A 15376-nucleotide genomic window follows, 5' to 3' on the forward strand; every position below is an offset into this window, starting at 1 on the left:
TGTGAAATTTCTGTAGAATGCCTTTTTATTTTTACTGATGTTTTCCTTTTTACTAGATTGTTATAATAGGTTTTAGGATAGAAAACTGCAGAGATGAAGTGCCCATCTCATTCCATTATTCCACGGATTACACGATACAAACATGAGATATCACTGGTGATACTAACTTCGATCACTTGGTTAATATGGTGTTTGATAGGTTTCTTGATTATAAAGTTACTATTTTTTAAATTTTCCATATTTTATTCTTTGGAAAGCTGGACATGCTGTATTGGGCCATAGATCCTGAGGTCAATTATATCTATGCCTGCAGGGCACCTTTACTTCTGTAATACGTTAGTGTGGGAAGTTTGTGTTATTATAGTCTGCACTTGCACTGGATCTAAAGATTATTGTTATTGTTATCCCCAGTGCATCACAGGCTTCAAATATCTCCAGTGATACCTTTCCTTTTTGGTGAAGGCTGTATTACACTGTTATTTTAATTAGATCTGTACTAGCATGAAGGTCGGGAACACAGGAGAGGGGGCACTTTCTACTGATCAAGATTCAACCTTAGAGAAGCACTATGAAGTTGGGTATTGGGATAATGCACTTTTTTTTAATCTTCACAAAAATGACACGTCAATTTAGTTAAAAATAATGGTAACATCTTAGCTAGAAAATCAGAGGAGTAGGGAGCACTAGAGGAAAGATTAAATATGACTTTTCCAAAACTACCTTGGTAAGATTAAAATATTAATCTCTGTATGGTATTCTATAATCATAATATATTCTGTTTTATTATTGTCACAATTATCATAAATTAGCTGTAAGTACAATAATTGTGTAAAATCTTTCTTCTACTTATAATCATAAATTAACACAGTAGCTTATTTCCCTAGCGAAAAAAAGTAAAGGATTCTTTCCTCTCTACAATCTTCCACTCAAGGTTTCTGGTAAATTCCCTTTAGCCAACTTCAATGATTAATACTCAATATTCATTTTAATTGATCTATAAGCTGAGTTTGACATGGTTGATTACTTGTGTATTCAAACAATTGCTTCACCTTACCAGCCACATTTTACATTTCTCTTTGCTAGGTATTTTTTTTGTATGTTGTTTTTTATTTTTTAAAGAAATCTTAAGTTCTAGAAGTCGAAGTGCCCCGGGCTCATTCTTCACCCACTCTATAAAACTGAGTGCCACAATATCTCCTAGTCTTTAACATTAAACACCACCTATATTTCCTAAATGCTGATAATTCCCAAATTTACACTTGTAATCTGGAACCCTGCCATGAATGTCATAAACCTATATCTCCAGTTGCCTACTCAACATCTCCACATAAATAAACATCTAATAAACATCTCAGACTCAACATATCCAGAAACAAACACCTGCATTTCCTGTATAGCCTGCTTCTATTTTGATTCTCTGAAAATGGCAACTCGAGTTTTCTACTTAGATAGAATAAAATCTGTTGTCATCTTTCTCCCCTCTTTCTTTCATACCTCATGTACATTCGTCTGTTAGCTCAATCTTCAACAGATATAAAAAATCCACTCTCTTTTTTTTTTTACTCCACTGCCAACACCATCTCTTGTATGAGTTATTATAATAACCTCTTAAACACTTTCTCTGTGTCCATGGTTTGCCCCTTACACAATTACTCTTTTTTTTTTTTTTTAATTTTAAAAATGATTTTTATTAGGATTTATTTATTTATTTATTTATTTATTAAATTTATCTTTATTGTTGAAAGTATTACTACAGGTGTCCCATTCTCCCCCCCCCATTGACCCCCTCCACCTCGCTCCCATCCCCTCCCCAGGCCTTCACCCCGTCATTGTCTGTGTCCATGGAACCAGAGTGATTGCTTTGGAATACGTATCATCCTGTATTGTTTCTCCTTTTAAAGCCACCTAATCACTAATCATTTCACTGAGAACAACAGCCAGAATACTTGTAGTCACCTAGGAAACCGAGGTGTTCAGGCCTTTTCCGAGGTGTTAGAACCTGACGTACAACCACTCATCTCCTTTTCTACCCCAGTCCGGTCACACCGGCCTTGCTTTGCTTCTCAGATAAGTCAAAATACCTCAATACTGCGCACATTCAGGGCCTCTGGGTCTGATTTTGCCTCTGTCTGAAATGTTTTACTCCCAAACACCTGCAGAGACTTCTCCTTCCCTTATCAATTAGTCTTTCTTAACGAATCTTATGGACTAGCAATGCCCCTTTCCCCACGACCCTGTGTCGTGCACTGCGCTCTTGGTGACCCGCAGCTCTGCTTGACATGGTACTTATTTGTTTACTGTCTACCTACCTTCCCATTAGGATGCAAGCTCCTGGATGGCAAAGAAGGTGTCTGTACTATTTACTACAGTATTCCCCTTGCCTAGAAGTGTATCTGAAAAATAGTAGTCACTGACTTGATAGTATCTCTGCTGAATGAGAAAACAGATGAATAAATCCCAGCCGTTCTGTCGTCCCCCAGGATGCTTTGCCGTGGACAGCTCTATATAATACAGTGGCTTTTTGGCTAAAGACTAGATCTAAATTCTCCTGTTATTTATAATGACTTTAACCATCTTTATACACATTTCTTAAAGGTTATCTTCTGACAGTCCCTCAGTAACACAAATAATAGAATGTTGGTCTGCCAAAAACTTAACCTTCAACAGGCTGTGACACACTAAATTTACACAGAAGCTGATTGTTTGTATAAATGGCTAGTGGCTAATGATAGCTTTATAGACAAGCAAATATTTGCACCAATGGAATTAGGTACTGGAAAACATTTCTAGAGATTAAATCACTTATTGCAGAAGGAGATGAGATTTAAAGTGTTTGGACTACCTTAGAATTATTTTCCAAGATCACTGGCAATCTAGGCTATGACTAAGAAAGCCAAAACATCTGGGAGGCTTGACATTTAAAAAGAATCTTGTAAATTTTGTTTATTTTGTTGTTATAAATGACACTTTACATTATTTGTAATTCTACTGAAATAAGGAAAGACATACTTTTTAAAAATTTTGGTTTATAGCCAAAAGAGAAAGAAACCAAGTATTTAGCTAGCTTCTAAAGTTCACTGCCATGAATATATTTTTCAATTCAAATAAAAGAGCACTTTTGTTAAACCTGTATTCTATCCATCTAGCATCAAACACAGTGAAACTAGAAGGTCAAATAAAACTTCTAATTAAACACACAGGTTAAATACATAGATCTAGAGTCTGGATTTAAAAACTAAAAGTGCCTTAGAGCAATGAAGCATATAGAATCACAAATTTAAGGCAAGCACATTGAAAATGTACAGTGCATGCACACAGCTCTACCCAACAGCCTCAGATGACTATGACCCTAATACACCACAAGTGCATCCATCAAGGAATTATACCATAAACACACCCAAGAGAAATCCACACCAGATAATGATGAAAGATGTGTAACCCAGACTGCATTTATCATTTAGATTACAACACAGCAACGATATCTCAATATTGAGACTCCAAGTTCTGTTTGTGGTAATAGAAAGTGTTTCCAGAGTTCACACTCCTCTTGAAACCAGCTGCAAATATCCCCTCAGGCAATTCTGTGTTACTGTCTAAAACATCAGCAATGAATTCAGTTCAAACCTATTCAAACACTCTGATTATCTACTATAAAGAATAGCAAATTATTAAGTGCAAATACTATGATTTCTTCAACTGTGGTTAGGTCTGATTCCAGACTGCTCCCTGCAGAGCTACTGTCCTCAGATACACTGGCTCAATTCTCCTTCCCAGACTCTAAGAGCAAAATAATAATAAATAAATAAGTTACAAGGCCCGGTCTACCTCATCTTTCTAAAATGACAGAGATAGAAATAAATGAAAATACTGGAGTAGAAAGGAAAGAATAGAAGGATTTGATTCACAAATGATTTTCCAACTTGTTCTCCTAGTGAGTTTAAAAAGTAAGATCGACTCCATCACAGAATTGTTACATGCCAGGATAATTTTCCTTTGAAACATAAAATTTGTCAAAAGAAAATTTTAAAAATTGAAGCATAGCCAAAATGTCCTTTGATAGATAATTGGGGAAAGAAGATGTGGTACATATATACATTGGAACACTAGTCAGTCATAACAAAAGTTGAAATACTGATATTTGCAACAACATGGATGGATCTTGAGAATATCATGCTAAGTGAAATAAGTCAAACAGAAAAAGTCAAGAACCGTATAACTCCCCTCCCCTCATATGAGGGATATAAAATTGAAAGCAACAAATATACAAACAAGAAAAACAAATAAACTAAACTTATTGACACAGACAACAATATGGTGATTACCAGAGGGAAGGGAAGTCGGGAGGTAGTAAAGGGTAAAGGGGGTCAAATATATGGTGACAGAAGATTTGATTGTGGATGATGGGCACACAGTGCAATATACAGATGATGCATCATGGAATTATACACGTGGAATCTGTGTGATTTTATTAACCAAAGTCACCCCAAGAAATTAAATGAAAATAATAAAATGCTAAAAAAATTCAAGCACAAATGTATGTTTCACTTTTTCAATAATTCCTTCTTACATAGCTTAATTTTTTTCCATCTCTTCTCAACATCTTCAATTAACTTTCTCTCTATTGGATTATTTCTATGAATATTCAAAATAAAAACCTTCCAAGATCCTTTATTTTCTTCCAGCAACCATCCCATCTCTCAGTTCTCTTGCAGTTAAACTCCTCACAGTGTTCCCTCTGCTCACTGTCTCTATTCCCCCAACAGCCAATTCTCCCCACAACCTACTCTTTTCTACCACTTTCAAGAAATTGTTCTTTTTAAAGCTATCAGTAACAATGGAAACTATTTTTAATTTCTCCTTTTTCCTATAATCCATACATTTGAACTATCTGAAAGTCCTGTGGACTCTAATTTGAGAACATTATCCATCCCCTCCAGTTTTCTCCATGTGTACCACAACCATCCTAGTCAAAACCATCATTATATTTTTGTGTGAAGTTTTCCCAATCTCTAGTTTGATCTCCCTTCTATTTAATCAGACAGCTGTCATAATAAAATATTAATCAAATGATATCCTTTCCCTGCTTATGATCCTTTAGTAACTTTATTTTGCACTTAAAATCTAAATTTCCTATCATGTTCTGTGGGGCCCTATATGATCTTGTCTCTATCTTCCCGACTTTTCTTATCCTATAGTGTCTTCTGTTACTATGCTCTAGTCACAGGAGCCTCCCACTATTCCTTGAAACACCAAGCTCATTCCATCCTTAGGCCTCTAAACTAGTATTACTCTGTATATGTCTCATTCCTCATGGAGATCAGGGTGATTGCTCATATGCTCTACCCAGAGGAACTGTATATATAAAACATTATATATAAAAACATATATATAACATTATACTAGGAAACACAAGATTATAAAAATCTATATCTACATCTACATCTCTATATATTTTAATTCATATCTATATTTCTATTACTGTGCTACCATTATAGATATCTAGAGTCCTGGAAAAAAATACTTTAACCCAATGGATTATATATTGAATAGGAATTTAAAACCATGATAGAAAACTAGGAAGAAAAATTTTAACAAGGAGCTTTTCTTCAGAATCCCTAAACCCACAGCAATATTGCCAGAGGATAAACAAATACCTTCCCTTACCTAGAGCTAAAAAGTGTATGATCAGGAGATTTGACTTTTCCCTGACTGCTTTCTTTTCTCCTTACTTCCCATTTGGGACAAGTATCCAGTCTTCTCACCCTCTGAGCTTTCTAATCTTCATCTCTCCACCATGGCAGCATACACTCCGGGAAGTCTGTGTTGTAAAAATCTATATTTTGATTGAGACTAATTCACACAGGAATATTACCTGTCAGATATTTATATTTTGAATATATTTGATATTTAATTTATATTTTAAATATGTTTAATATTTATATGTTAAATAAGTCTGATGTCATAAATTTGACCACATAACTAAAGTTGTGTTATAAAATACGAAAAAAAAGTAAAAGGATTGGGCCAGAGACCATACAAAAAGAAGACTATGGTGAGAACACTATTTCATAAACCTCAAATCACCCTCTGGCAAGCCTGGTCCTGACTGTAAAATGCTTCCTTTTTTTGTATTGATTTTATGGTGAGAATCTGACTTTGAGCCTCTCCCCTTATTTTTCTTTCTCTATCTTTACATCTTTTTCTTTCTTAGTATTCCCTTTGTCGTGGTCTTATTTTAAGTTGTAGTTAAGGCCCAGTAAGGTTCAGTAATAGCTCCAAATCTTACCCTATCCTATCATTTACATTGTGGTCAGGAAAACTGTTCAAAATATACAGGATGTCCCCCATAATGTATACACACTGTGAATAATTAATTAATAATTGTTCATTCCAATGAGTTAAATCTGAAAAGAAAGAAACATCAATTGAGCTATCAGCTGTTAAAGTGTATATACATTTTTGGGGGACAGCCTGTATGGGAGGCACCTAGGAAATAAATATTGTTAAAAAGTCAGCTCACACCTGGCCAGCGTGGCTCAATGACTGGGTGTTTACCTAGGATCCAGGAGATCCTGGCTCCATTCCTGGTAAGGGCACATGCCCGGGTTGAGGGCTAGATCCCCTGTGTGGGGTGTGCAGGAGGCCACCGATCAGTGACTCTCTGTCATCATTGATGTTTCTATCTCTCTCTCTCCCTCCCCCTTCCTCTCTCTCTAAAATCAATAAAAACATTAAAAAAAGAAGAAAGTCAGCTTACTAATCTACTCAAATTCCCTCATTGCTCTCCCATCAGCTTCAGATTAAAATGTAAATGTTTTAGAGCCATCCATGGGTCACCTGTCCCTGGCTACCTCAGCAGTTTACCCTCCTGACATTCCCCAAGCATTTAAAGTTCCAGTCTAAAAAAACCCACAATTGTATTTCCCCAAAGGAATCAAATCTACCTTGCTTCTATGTCAAATACATAAATTCTTTATAAAAGGTCATTAGTTGGGAGTAAGATCTGAAAGCAGTAGGAAAACTTGAAGCAAGAATCTGTTTACTATGCAAAGATGAATCAAAATGAACTTCCCACAGAAGATGAGGCGCAATGAAGGAAATAAATCATCAACTAGGACACATGGCTTCTAGTCATCATATTTACACGTCATGATATAAGCATGAGTTGATATATTTCTGCTCCAACAGAATGACTTGACAAAGAAGTTTTAAATAATCTAAATGCACATGAATTATCCTGGGTCTACAAATTGCAGTAGTTCAGTTAGGGTATGACAAATCTAACACCCTTTGAGCTAGTGATAAATTTAGAGAAAACAGTGCTGACCTTTATAAATAGTAAAATGTTGAAAATAATGATGCTATAGAATCACAGCCCCTTTACCCAAATTATTTTATGTGACTTCACTCCTCCTCCTTTGAGTCAATAGCTCCTTTAACATAGCAGGCAGGTTAATACAATTAGTGCTCAAATGGATATCGCTGGTCCCAAGTATATAGACACATAAAAAATTACAGAAATATTTTCCCAATTAAAGTAGTAACCACGCAGCCCAAGAGTAGAGATGATGATAGATGATTCATTAAATAACGAAATTTGCATTGTCTAAAATCATTGAGCAAAAGGCAAGGGAATGCTTAATTAAGTGTCTGTTGTATGTAAGTAATTTTAACTACTTTTATCATTTAATCTTGCCATTAAACCTATATTATAGGTACTATCACCACCATTTTACAGAGGAGGAAATTGAGACTAATGGAGTTTAAATATCTTTCCAAGGAAACATGGGTAGTGAGCAAGAGAACTTGGACTCGAGCCCAGAATTGCTGTTCCTCGCCCCCAAATGCAGAGAATAATGAATATCTTATAGGGTGTCTGAGATTATTAAATGAGATAGTATATTAAAACTGTCCATCACAAGGTTTAGTTCCCATTATGTTAGAAAGGATCCTTCCTGCCTAGTTACAAGGATGGCTTCATAGGCCGAAGATTTCAACAGCTTTATAACGATCACCTTGGCAAATGTCATAGATATTATAGACTATTACTTAAATTCTCCAACCTTGGGCTGTGCATTTCAATGCCTCTTAGAGCCAGGTAAATAACAGCAACCTGCTCATGGGGCTTGTAGGGCTTAAGGAGAACTGTAAAGTGCAAGCCACAGGTACAGGTATTGCAGTAAAAACAAAGCTGAACCCCCCAGCTGTTCAAGCATAAAAGCATCCTCTGACACACTAAACCTGGGGGCCTACAGCTTGTGAACTTGACCTACTTCCTGAGGGCAAAGCCAGGCTCTTGTTAGCCTGGCCTAGAATCCAGAATGAGGGAGCTGATATATCTTTCTCTCTCATCCTAAAAGCTACCCTTATCTGGTGGAGAGAAAGGTGCCCATACCCTCTCGCATTTAGCCATAGTGATGTTTTCCTAATTTCCCAAATGTTTACCATCCTTTTAGCAAGATAGACCACAGGCAACACTTCACTTAGGATCAAGATTATTTCCCTAGTTGGGAACCAATCAGTTTCTTACCCTTGAAAATCTGAACTGAATGCAGATGCTGCAGAGGCCTTTGTTAAGCACTAAGCAGAATGAAAATGTAGAGCCTGGACTTGAGTTGTAAAGGCGTTCCAAACTCACCAGGACGCTAAACACAGGAGAAAGCAAGAACTCCAAGGAAGTAGAAGGACTTTACTGGGAAAGAGGTGAGCAGAAAACAGAAGGTTCACGCTGGGAAGAGAGACCATGCACCTTCTTGGAGTTACAGAGAGAACTGGCTCCAACCTTTCTGGGTCTGATTTCCTTAAGGCCCAGATGTACAGGAGCACTCAGATTGCATTTCCATGAGATGTCCACAATTTTACAATACACCACTCATTTTATGTGAATGTATTTGGGTGTTTTTTTTTAGATCTTAGAGCTAACGGAATTTGGTAAACAAACATAATGCTTCCATTAGATGCATTTTTTGGCTACATTCCTATTTTAAAAGATATGTAAATTCCCTCTTCTCAGGTATTTGCATTATGTCTATGTAAATACTTAGGATATCTTACCATTTTATAAATTTCTTAAATTTCCATGTAATCCTAAAACAAGAATCTGAGGACTGATTGGCAGGGTACTAATATTACCTCTGAAGGGCCAAGGGTCTTAAGAGATGCATAATTGTTTCATTTTTACAGATATTTCCCAGTCTTTCTAAAAGCACTATTGGTGCAATTTCAGGGGCCATTATTCCTCTAGAGACATAGACCAGTCCTAGAAGAGATTCTTGAGAGACTCAGAAGCTGACAGTTTTGAGAAACTCCTGGGCTGGGCAACAAACAAGTTCAGAGCCTATCAAGCTAAGAAAGGGAGCAGATAAATCCCCTGGGCTTTTATCTAGAACCACAAAGTATCATAGCCTAGGTATGAGGGCGCATCAGAATTTGAATTGGTTTCTAAAAAACCTAAGCCTAGTTTTCCCCTGGTTTTATTGAGATATAAGTGACATAAACACTGTGTAAGTTTAAGGTGTACAACATGGTTTCATAGACGTACATAGTACAAAATGATTACTACAGCGGGATTAGTAGGATTAGCTAACATGCCCATCGCCTTGCATAGTTACCGTTTCTATTTTTGTGGTGAGAACACTTAAGAGTCACTCTCTTAGCAACTTCCCAGTATGTAACACAGTATTAGTCACCACGCTGTACATTAGACCCCTGGACCTGCTCATCTTGTGACTGTGAGCTTGCATCCTTTGCCCGACAACTCCCTATTCTCCGCCCTCCCCTGGCAACTTCCATTCTACTCTCTGTTTCTATGAGTTAGGCTTTTATAGATTCCACAGGTAAGTGATATTATACAGTATTTGTCTCTGTCTCATATATTTCACTTAGTATAATGTCCTCAAGGTCCATCCATGTTGTCACAAATATATGGAAACCTTAGTGAGATATACTGAAAATGCAATGTTAGCCGCCCCCCCCCCCACCGATGTACCTACTTTCCAGTAAACCAGTCTATTTTCACGCACGATGCATTTCACATTGATTTTTGTTTATAAATTTGATTTTGGTGAAATGAGGTTTTGTTCCATCTTACGATAGGTCACACATTCCAATATACAAGGCTGATCCGATACCTCGATTCCACTTCATAGAATTTTGCATTTATATTTTTCTCATGCCCACGTCCAACACTTAACTTATCCCATGGTTTTGCATGTACTTAAAATAATCCATTTCTAACCTCCGGGGCTCAGAGATCACTCATTTCTTGGGACTGCACCACAACCTGCCCGTTAACACACTTTGTACGTGCAGTATAAATGACCTGGTTTGGGTAATTAACCCAATAGTAGGGTACTTCATGTCTACAACCTTGTACACTTTTATTTGTATAGTGTGCTTGGGAAACATCCAGTCAATGTTGTGAACTTGATTATTTGAATAAATGACTTCCTAATATTGTTTTTGAACTAAAATCTAGCAGTCTTAAACTTTGGGACCACTTGTAGTTGCTTGATCCATAACCTACACACTTTCACAAAAGTGACAAGAGATAAAAAAGGTTAAGTACAAAATGTTCTTAAAGCTTTTGAAGGTGCCGAGTCTGTATACAGCATCTTTCCAGATTGTACAGTTTTGTGAGACTGTCTCACATCTGAGGAGGGAGCCCTCACGACTCAGCTTTTATTGTGGAGATAACAGATGGGATGGATACTGAGATGATTCAAAAGAATGTTGCATGGAAAAAACTTCTTTTGTTCTGCTTTTTGAATGGAAAAGAGAGAGAATAAATCAGGAAAAAAATATGGTAGGAGATGATGAATCTGGCTCTAAAAGTTTTTAAATCTGACTTACAGAGCAATATAGAAAATTGATGAGAATAATTGCCACAGATTAATAAATTTTACTATGTGCCCAAGACTTTAAATGTACTTTGAATCCTCTCAAGAGTTCTGAAAAGTAGGAATGAGGAACTGATGCTCCAGGGTGATAAAATATTCCAAAGCGAAAGAGAGGACACGCGGAGCCGCTAGGATTAAACAGGACACGGGAGCTCACCGTGCGCTTGGATAACAGCCCCCACCGCCCCTTTCTGTCCCTGTTGATTGTTTTAAAATCATTAAGAGATTATGGTTAAGCTCTGAAGAATTCTCCCACTCTGACCCTGGCTACCATTGGTGGGATTCTATTAATATGAATATGGCCTCAGGAGCCTTTTCTCAAAACAGGGGCAGTCACAGAGCCCTCCTGAGCTGGAGGCTCCCAAGTTCCACGCTGATCGTCTACCCGCGAGGGGAGAAGGCACCAGGCACTGTGGAACTCACTCGAAAAAACAATTTGCAAGTGTTAGTTTATAAATTGTCATTGGATGATCTCTCTGATGGGATAAATGCAAGAAGTTTTTTATGAAAACACTCTGTTTTAACATGCTTACCATTTACCAATAATTGACAAAAGGTATAAAAATTACTATAAGACATATATCAAAATATCAGTAGTGGTTACCCTCAGTTGTGAGAGAGAAAATTTTGAATAATTTTAGTATGATATAATTTATCTGTTTTTCCTAAATATTTTACACCTCAAGCAAAGAGATATTTGTAATTGAAATAAAAATGGCTCAAAAGCCACGGCTTTCAAATGAGCTTGAAGTAATACTGTGCCCCAAGTAGTCTCCTTATTTCATGAATGCAGTAATAGTTCTTAAAATATCTGATATTTTGGCCTTTCCTGACTTTTAAAAGGTCAGATGCACTGGGAAGCTGACTTTTTTGTTATAATATTAGTTAAATAAAATCTCTACCAATTTTACTTAAATAAAACCAAAGGGCCAATATTCCCAACGAGTGTATTAAAGTACTTGAAGCCATCTCACGGAAATGCTTACATTCACTTTTATGTTTCAGAAATTTGAGCCATAGTACAGGTATGTCTGCTCTCAACAAAGCTGTGTTTTTACTAATCAAATCTTCCCTGTTGCTTAGAAGTGCAGGCAATCCCACTATAAATAAGAAACCTCTCCTCATTTTGTATGGGACTGGGTGGCATCCATATACTCTGATCCCGTGCTAAATATATTATGAGAAAGTGTTGTGTGTGTGCGTTTCCAAATCAGTTTATGATTGATTTTACATACATGAGATTATTATTATTAAGTATTTAAGATGTATTTACATACTTTACTAGAAATACTGGGGAAAGAAGGGAGCTAAAATAATCACTGTCTAAGCCTGCAACTCTGAAACTTTGAATTTAGACTTCTTGTGTATACTGGTTTTTGTAAAAGAATAGTGAATTAATATTTTGTCAGAGTGAGAAATGTTTGCTCTAAAAGTGGGAAGAATTTTATTTTTCTCATTCATCATTCATTCTGTTGACACTTTGCTTATATGTTGTGTGATAGACTAGAATACTTTACTGAGGACATAGAAAGTTACTATTCTTATTGCTAACATTTGTAACCCTTCTCAGAACAAATTGTGACAAGCTGAAGCTTATTGGGATACTTGCTATTCATTTCTTTGAAATGTTTCATGTATACATTACTTTCATCTTATTGTGTGTTAACAAAGGCAATAAGTTGCATTGTGGATGGAAAATCGGAGCTGCCTTTCCACACATCAATAACAGGACAAATCATTTATGCTTTAACAGATTATACATGCCCAGAAAAAACTTGAAAGAAAAATACTAATATTTATAGTAAAAATGATGAAGCCAATGATGCTAAATTTTATTGAATATATGAAGAAATGTATTTACTGTAGTTAGAATTCTAATAATGGTGAATTTGCAGCATTTGTGTCTTAGAAGAAGGGAATGGAAATTATGACGGAAAATTAGGCCTTCATACTAATAGTTTACAGTTTAGTTCGTTAACCTGAGTCATGAGTGGACAATCCACTCACTGGATATATATACCTTTTCTAACAAATTCCTTTCTTTTAAGTATTAGAAATAAAAGCAGATATTAATATATATAGTCATATTTAATAAATCTCTATTTCTGTCGAAATATTTCCATAGACTTGAGACATAATAATAACTGGGCAGATAGATAATTGCTTGAGCGTGGCTTTTCATTAAGGAAAATATATAAATAATTATATAAAATATGCCTTCAAGACAGATAAAGAGGATGTGGTAAACTGCTTCCTGGATAATTCTTTAGTACATAACAAGCAATTTCCCTATGAGGTTCATTTCTGGGCTATAGAGAATTATGCAATCCCTTGGAATTTACGTATGACTCATAAAATTCTGAGAATTCCATGACTGACTGTTATAGTGCAACTTCCATGAATTACATTCCATGAGCTGATGCACAAACCGACCGCCCCGATGGTAACCAGTTCTGTTCAGGGCCAGATGCCCATTCCGCACCACTGAGGGAGATCAGTCTCAGGATTCCTAGTCCCTTCTCTCTTCTTCAGTCTCTCCTGTCTTCTTTGTTGCCTTTCTCTTTCCCTTCCCTTCATTTTTCTTTCTAATTTATGAACTCTTTCTTGCTTTCTTTCCCCCCCTTTCTCATCTTGTCTCTTTCCTACCTTTAACTCCTGCTTCATTTGTCAAATAAAGAAGGAAACACTGGTCTGGTATCAGTCAAGCCTCCGGTGTCGGGGACAGGATTGTATGCCAGCGCCTGGTGCTGGAGGAGTAAGTTTCTTACTTGATGCTGGTTGGGAAGCATCTTCACATGAGAGTAACGAACGGAAAATACACAAACACCAGACAGTGAGAGGCCGGGTCAAATCTGATTGGGAAGCACGGGAGAAGCATTTAAGGCAGGTTGGAAGGAGACTGTAGTGAAATCAAACATGGCTTAATAGGGAATTACAGAGGAATGGCTGGGGATGCCAGCGGAGTTTTTACAGTTCCCTTCACGGTCAGGATATTAAAGTGGCATGAGCGAGGGGCAAAATATAGTAAACATTAAATAACAGCACCAAGTATATTAGTGTATTTATCCCTGTACCAACATACTTCCCACCACCTCCAAACAGCTTCATATTTCTGTAAACATAGATGTATTTGTATTGCCGACTGGTTCATAGGCTCTCAGGACGCACCTCCCCAGAGGTCAAGGTCACAGCTAACTATAACAGTAATGGCTTCGGAAACTCATTTCAGCATTTGTAACGTGCTAGCCAGTGGTTTTTGAAATGCATATTCATATTAGCTTCATCATATCTAAAAATAAAATTGTAATCCCACAGTATCAGACATATCTAGTCAGTCTTCAAATTTCTAATTTCTGTCAGTTATATTTCCTTTTAAATTGATATTTTTTGTTTGAATCAGGCCCTAAACAAAGTCCATATATGGATATTGGTTGATAGATCCTGTAAATATTTTTAAATACACATAGCACAACTCCTCTCTCCCTCCTCCACCCTTTTCCTTCTTGGTGAAGAAACTAGGTAGTTTATTTTTAATTTTCCTCATAGTCTGCATTATACTGGTTGTACCCGCTTCATGTTGTTTGTCATGTTTCTCTATCTCCAGTTCCTCTATATTCCCCATAATTTAATTGCCAGAATTAGAAGTTTAATAACATTTAGGTCCTAGCTTTCAAAATATTTAGAGATAAAATGTTTATAAAATGTAAAGGAAAGGGGAGTGTATGGGGGCAAAGATGATTCAGGACTTGTCAATGGTTCAATATAGGCGATGGGGATATTATACCTTTCTCTCCATTTCTTTTAAATTCTAAAGTTTCCATAATACAAAAATAGTTTAAAAGCCAATTACAAAAATCAGCCAATTTTAGAATTACACCAATCATCTATAAAATTAAGGCCTGAAGCCTGCTCTTCAAACTATAGCCCTACAGTTAAAAAAATATGCACATATACATATATAAACATATAGGTGTAAAACGTCCTCAAATAATGTGTCCTCATATTCTATCACTTATCATTCTCATAACTGGAGCCAAAGTAACTTATTACCCTTGACCATTAAGTAAAGCTATTTTATTTTCCTGAATTATCTAGATAATTTCCCAAATGTTCCAGTTTTTTCCCCAAGCATATAGAGAAACTCAGTGGAGAATGACCTTAGGAATTCTTCATCTGTGCTCTAAATCACAAGCATTGTCTTCCACAGTGTTAAGAACAAATCGTGACATTTTGCGAAGAGAAAAATGTGGCTGCTGAGGAAAGCTGGTTAGCAAGCTTAACAAGACAATTTATTTGTCTGGAAATAGTTTTAAATCAAATGTGCTGGATACAGTCCATGCACCACAGTATGATATATGAGGAGGATCACAAGATTAACATCTGAAGGCTACGCCAGGCTTGGGCAATTTTCCATTACAGCCCATGTCATGCAATGGATACATTTCATGCCACTTCAGTACTGTGTATATTTTCCATAA

This window comes from Miniopterus schreibersii, assembly GCF_964146895.1.
Source record: "Miniopterus schreibersii genome assembly, chromosome: 13".
In the NCBI taxonomy this organism is placed as follows: Eukaryota; Metazoa; Chordata; class Mammalia; order Chiroptera; family Miniopteridae; genus Miniopterus; species Miniopterus schreibersii.